The sequence below is a fragment of the Belonocnema kinseyi genome, chromosome 1 (assembly GCF_010883055.1).
Source record: "Belonocnema kinseyi isolate 2016_QV_RU_SX_M_011 chromosome 1, B_treatae_v1, whole genome shotgun sequence".
Lineage (NCBI taxonomy): Eukaryota > Metazoa > Arthropoda > Insecta > Hymenoptera > Cynipidae > Belonocnema > Belonocnema kinseyi.
The window spans coordinates 31,962,598-31,969,140 of record NC_046657.1 but is presented as its reverse complement, the minus strand read 5'-3'; the positions used below and the strand labels follow the sequence as shown (position 1 = coordinate 31,969,140).

General features: G+C 30.9%; 1 protein-coding gene across 2 annotated transcripts in view; it reads right to left on the bottom strand.

The window, feature by feature from the left end:
- LOC117174470 (ER degradation-enhancing alpha-mannosidase-like protein 3) overlaps nt 1-6,543 on the bottom strand; it is a 73,926-nt gene that overhangs the window by 61,977 nt on the left and 5,406 nt on the right. The gene's annotated exons all lie outside the window — the stretch shown is intronic.

Below are 6,543 nucleotides of genomic sequence, written 5' to 3'. Positions count from 1 at the left end.
AGCGTTCTCGACCTGTTACAGATTTGTTTTACAACATTTGTAATTGAGTTCTAGAATTGTTCTAGAAATTTTACAGATCGGTTGTCACAGCGTTCTAGATCTGTTACAGATTTCTTATAAAACATTTGTAATTAAGTTCTAGAATTGTTCTCGAAATGTTATACATCGGTTGTCTCAGAGTTCTAGATCTGTTACAGAATTGTTACATAGGATTGGTAACCAAGTTCTAGAGTTTTTCTAGAAATGTTTGCAGATCGTATTTCACAGAGTTCTAGAACTGTTAGAGAATTATTCTAGCGTATGGGGGATGACACAGTTACTCGCAGGTAACCATGTTTGCTGGAAGAGGACTGTCATCACGTCTGTCGAAGATCCCGTAATCATCCGTGCCTTTTGAGTAACTATCTTCTTCGCTGCATTCCAGCGGGTCTTTTTAATACAGTTGAATTGATTCAACAGACTGGCTGTGTGAGTGATTGCCACTGACAGATTCAGCAGGCATCCGATTAATTCCCGATAAGGAGGTTTCTCACCTTCTGACTCGGACCACCATTTAAAGGAGTTGATACATAGTTGCACTCCAGGTAACAACGATCCGACTGGGACGCATAAATTAGCATTAAGAGAAAGGGACATTTCAATGCCTTTGAATGCGTCTCAATTGCAGTTTTGTCAAAAAAATAATTAAATCACATTGACCGGCATCGATTCTATTGAATAATTTGTCGACAACATTAAATGGCATTGACGCGGTTTCATACTTGGTTCGTGAAAGGCATTGCATGGGATACAATTGGGCGGTTCGCCGAGTAGCATTGAATCGCATTAAATGACATAAACTCATAGGCATTACAAGGAAACCACTCATAGAAAAAACAGAAGATAAATTTTACATCGATTTCCGACGAAAGATTCTCTGCCAAAAAAATTAACTTCACAGGCTAAACTTTACACAAATATCGGTTAAATTTTCTTTTGTTTTTCCATAGAAACACATGTTTTTTAAAGACGAGAAGTTGTCTAAACAAAACTTTATCGCTTTAGAGTTCCTCAGGGAGAGTTGTGTCCCACTTACTCCGCTTCTGATTGGTGCCGCAAAAGCGGAATCGGATGTTTTAAAATTGGCGCGACTTTCAAGTCAAATTTCATGTTCAGGCACTAAAATAGTAAATAAATATAATAAAAATAATAATGTAGGTGTAATAATAAAAAATTTTGAAAAGTGAAAAATCTTATTCATACACACTTTAAAAAAATACTATTATTTATGACTGTTTGATAAAGCCTGTGACATCTAATAGATAGTAAGTAGAATAACAATAATAATTATTTAGATTTGTTCATTGAAAATGGTTAAAATGTGGAAAATAATTTTTTTAATTACATGAATTTTTACAATATTAATTAATTAATTTTGATAAATCAAATTTTATACTGAAAATTTTCAATTTTTTCGAAAAAAACATTAAAATAAGACAAAATATGGGGAAAAATTTCTAATTGTATTTTTTTGTGCAGTAAAGTAAAGAAATTGATTTTGAGGTTATGGCTTTTTCTTCAACATATTTTGATAAAATTATTTCGAATAAAAATAAATGTAAAGCAATCATAGAGAATATCAAAATAAAGATCACATTAAAGTAATATTTTTCAAAACAGAGTTGAGAAAAAGCAGAAATAAAAGAAGTATTTGTATGAGGTTAAAACCCTTTTTTTACAATAGATGTGTGTAATGTCTTTTTAGTCCTAAAAACTTTTTTTCCAAATATGTCTATTTCAGAACAATAGGATTTATGAGAAGGGGGTAACGTGACACAACTCTCACTAGAGGAACTCTATATCGCTCTAAAAAATTTTCTGCAACAAATTTTATTCTTAGTTTTATCTGTGCTTTAATGCTTTGAAGTTTATGCTCATTAAAAATGATTGAAGCGAAACGAGCTTCATACGCCAAAGTGCATTCAATGGCATTTCGGACAAAAATGCAATTGTTACGGATTTAAATGTTATATATATTTTTAATTCCTATCTATGCGTTCCAATCAGCTCCTTCTTACTGGGCTCCTCCATCGCGAATCGTTGAAGGATATCTGTAATGTACGTTTTCAGGTTGATAAAAATTCCCTCGTCGCGTCTGACAAAGTCCATTCCAAAACAACGTTTTATATCGCGAATGTCCTTGATTTCAAAAAGATCCGCCAATTCACGTTCGAATCATGAAATTTCTTCCCATATCTCAAATAAATACAGGGATCCGCTTTCGTTGGACACGCACTTACCGTCGGTTAAATAAGAGCATGGTCACTGTTGTGAGAAAATGAAAAGACTCAATACGAAAATTCTTTCAAATATTGTTTTATTTGATCGAAAACTTTCATGCAAATACATTAATAGCAGGTCGAGTAACCTTCAGCGTCAATAATGGCTTGGCATCTTCGAGGCATACGTTGGATAGAACCGCGATTTGAGAAGTGATCGACATTTTTCACCTATTTCAAACGATTCACCCACTTACTCACAAACTGTTTCGACCTTTGCATATATTTCGCAGCAGCCGCTTGGGTCATTTTGGAACCTTTAAGGTGCAAGCCACGATGTGCCCACTCCCATAGAAAAGTGGTGAACGGATTATCGTAATTGCTAAGTCCCCTAGGTGGCGCTCGTGTGAATTCAGAATTCGAAATGAACTTGAGCAGACTTGATTCACTGTTGCTGCAAAAATTATATTTATTTTTGCGTGATGAACTTGGATTCACAATGGATTATCACCGATAACACAAACTACAAATGGAACCAAATCAAATCGATCATCGATCAAATGTAATAAAATGTTAAAGTATGTTGGAATCGTTCTGATAAAAAGAACAATCAAATGTCAAAGTCTATTGGAATCTTTCTATGATAGATCGATTGCAACAGACTTAAACTTTTTTTTGCATTTGATCGATGATAGATTTTACTTTGTTCAATTTTTGGTTTGTTTTATTGGTTATTATTATTCATGTATTTATTTCAGAAAGAGAAGTCAACATAACCGAAAAATTAAGGTGAGAAGGGAAGCGGTGGTGTCGTTGCTGTAGATACTAGTTCTTGCTACGTCCCCTAGGTGGCGCTGATATTACATTTTGCCACAATTTATAAGTATCCCCCCCCCCCTCCCAAAATGCATTAGAGTGGGCACACCGTGGTGGGAGCACAAAGAAACAGCTTCGAAGCACGAAGCGTATGTGGCACTCATTTTGGAAAAATGCTCGGTTCGTATTAAAAAGAACAGTCAGCTGATTCTCTTTCATAAAGCATGAAGGACTATACTGATCTCTATATGAAAAAAAATTACAGCATTCGCATTTACCGATCGCTAGTAATCCAGACGACGCTCTTATTTAACCGACTGTAAAGACCGCAATTCCTTGGCAAATCATCTGAACCAAAAGCGACCAACCTGATGCAAATCTGGTTTTGGCTTTTTTGAACAATTGATCCTGATTCCGTTTTTCGTTGATTATATATTTCATAAAATTCTTCATCCAATCTGGTACTTAGTTTTATTCTGTGTGAGCCTCAAGTATTCATTCCTCATGATAATAAGGAAATTTTATGAAGGACAAATAACATGACGCTTTTTGTTCGAGCTCGCTAAGTGACGCCCAGCTGAGCAAAAGTCTCCTTGTTTCCATAAAAGCCCACACTTTCAGGTCGGAGAACACTTAATTAACTCTCCGCCAGGAAGTTTCAGTTAATGCAATATGAGAAATCACATGACAAATCAGACGTCAGAATCTCTTGGCTCATTGAGCGCCACACCATTTGACAGTCCGACACCAACGACCGAACGCTATTCTTCGCGCACTCTTTTCAATATTTCAGCTGATATTGCAGACTTTATTATAAATTGATACTGTTTATTAATTTATAATATACGCATTTAATATCAAAGTTTCCAAGATTTAGGCGTTTTGAAAAAAAATATCAAAAATCAAGGAATCTCTGTAAGAAGAAACTTTCAAAAAATAGTCAAGGCTGTCACACGGTCTCTATTAGTCACTTTTTTCTCACATCACTTTTTAGTCGCTTTTTTAAATGAAAAGTTCACATTAGTCACTTTTCTTCAAATAAATTAACTCATGGGTTAATCACTGTTCAGTTCAGATCTATAGCTCTTTCTGTATTGTCTTCATTTTTTTTTTAATATTCCTGGGTATTTTTAAAGACTCCGCGAAATGTTTAATAGATTTCAATAATTTGAAGGAATTTTTAAGATTTTAGGATATTTTAAAGATCTCTAAGGAATTTCTATATATTTTAATTTGAAATGTTTAGGAAATTTCACAAGAATGATATCCACAAAGAAATACAAAGCAGCCGTCAGAATCTCTTGGGTCTGAGACCACACCATTTGACAGTCCGACACCAACGACCGAACGCCATTCTTCGCGCACTGTTTTAAATGCCTAAGCGGATATTGCAGACTTTATTCATTTACTTCATCAATTTAAATTATTAAGATATAAGTATCAATATAAAAATATAGGGACCAAAGGGAACCTTTTTACTACGATCATAGGGTAAGAAAAAAATTCAGGATAAATGCATTAGGCTTCAAAACAATCCAAATTAAATTAAAAAGAATTAAAATGGACTGGAATAAATGTTAAAAATAAAAAATGCTTGAGTGATTTCCGTAAAATTGGAATGAATTTAGAGGAATTTAAGGAAAATGCGATGAAATTTACAAAAATTCCAGGTGAATTAAAAAAAAAATCGAATGAACTTACAAAATATTTGAAAAAAACTTAATTGAATTCAGTAACTTTGAAATAAACTTAGAAAAATTCAAGGGAATTTAAAGGAATTTGAGGAAATGCCTAAGAATTCAAGGTGAGAATAAAATACTTCAGGCTTAATTAAATAAAAAAAATGTGATGAAAAAAAGCCATTGAATTAAGTAAATTTATAAGAATTCATAATAAATTAATAAGAATTCAGCGTGAATTCCAAAATAAATTTCAAATTACTTCAAATCTTAGAAACCCTAATTATTTCTAACAAAAAAAAATACTAATGACTACAAAGCAATTCAAAAGAATTTAAACGAATTAGAAAAATTAAAGAGAAATCGAAAAAAATCCACTTATTTCAGTAAAATTTTAGAGAATTTAGAGGGAATGAGAAGAATTCGATGAAATTCATAAAAAATCAATCTGAATTTAAAAAGCAATCAAGTCATTTAAAAACAATTCAAAAATGTGATTTTTTTTATATCCGACGACTTAAGTAGAATTAATAAATAAAAGAATTAAAGTGAATTAAAAAAATGCAAAAGAATTCCAATCAGAATTCCGGATAAGTGCCAAAAAATTGAAATCTTTGAAAACCATACGAATTTCAATCAAAAAGTGACTAATAACTGCAAAATAGTTCAAAAGAATTTAAATAAACTGGAAAAATTAAAAAAGATCAAAAAAATTAATTGATTTAAGTAAAATTGAGTGAATTTAGACATTTTTTTTTTTAAATTCAGGCTAAATTAACAATAATTCAGGGCGAATTCCAACACAATTGCACAAAATATTCAAAAATCTCTTCCAAATCTTTGACATCCGGCACTTCTTCTGAAATCAGTTAAAAATTTCTTTGTAATTTTTTTAAATCACCTAAAATATTTCAAGTTCCTTAAAATCTTTTTAAACCTCTTTAATTTGATTAAAAGACCAATTATATAAAAAATTTAATTTAAAAAAAATTCACTAAATGAAGTAAAATTCAAAAGAATTAAAAAAATCAAAAGAATTCCGGGTGAATTCTAAAGAATAATTTTAAATCTCTTCAAATCTTTGAAACTCTACAAAATACCTCACTTTTCGTAAAGAAGAAAAAAATTAAAATAAGAAATGCCCACCTTTTTATTTTAAAAAATAAGCAAATTAAATAATTGTTTATTACATTTTCTATTAAAATATCCTTCAAAATGTTAAAAATTAAAAAAACTCCTAGTTAAAATAAGGAAATAAAATACAAATTTAATTTCTTCCCAAAATTTGCAAAAATTCCCCTTTTTATTTTAAGAAATATGGGAAAATTGCAGCAATTTTCTCCTTTCATGTCAATTAAAATATTAAGAAAAATCTTAAAAATAAAAACAATGTCCCTTCTCCAATTCTGAAAAAATGTCCTCGTTTCCAAATGAATAAAAATCTTAAGAATAAAGAATCTATTCCTTCCAATTCAAAAATTAATTGAAAATAAAAAATGCCAAGTTTTCATCTAAAAAAAAAAAGTTTAAAATAAAGAATCTGATCCACTTCAATCCAATAAAAACATTAATCAAAATTAAAAATATTCAACATCAGAAAAGTCCCGCTTCCATCGCAGAAAAAAATTAAAAATTGAAATTTCCTTTCCTGCAACTCAACAGAAAATGTTAAAAATAAAGAAAGTTCCTCTTCTAATCTAGAAAAAAAATGAAAAAATTCTACCCTTTTATCTTAAAAAAAGTGAAAATTAAAGAATTTTTCCCTATTAACTCAATTAAAATATATGATC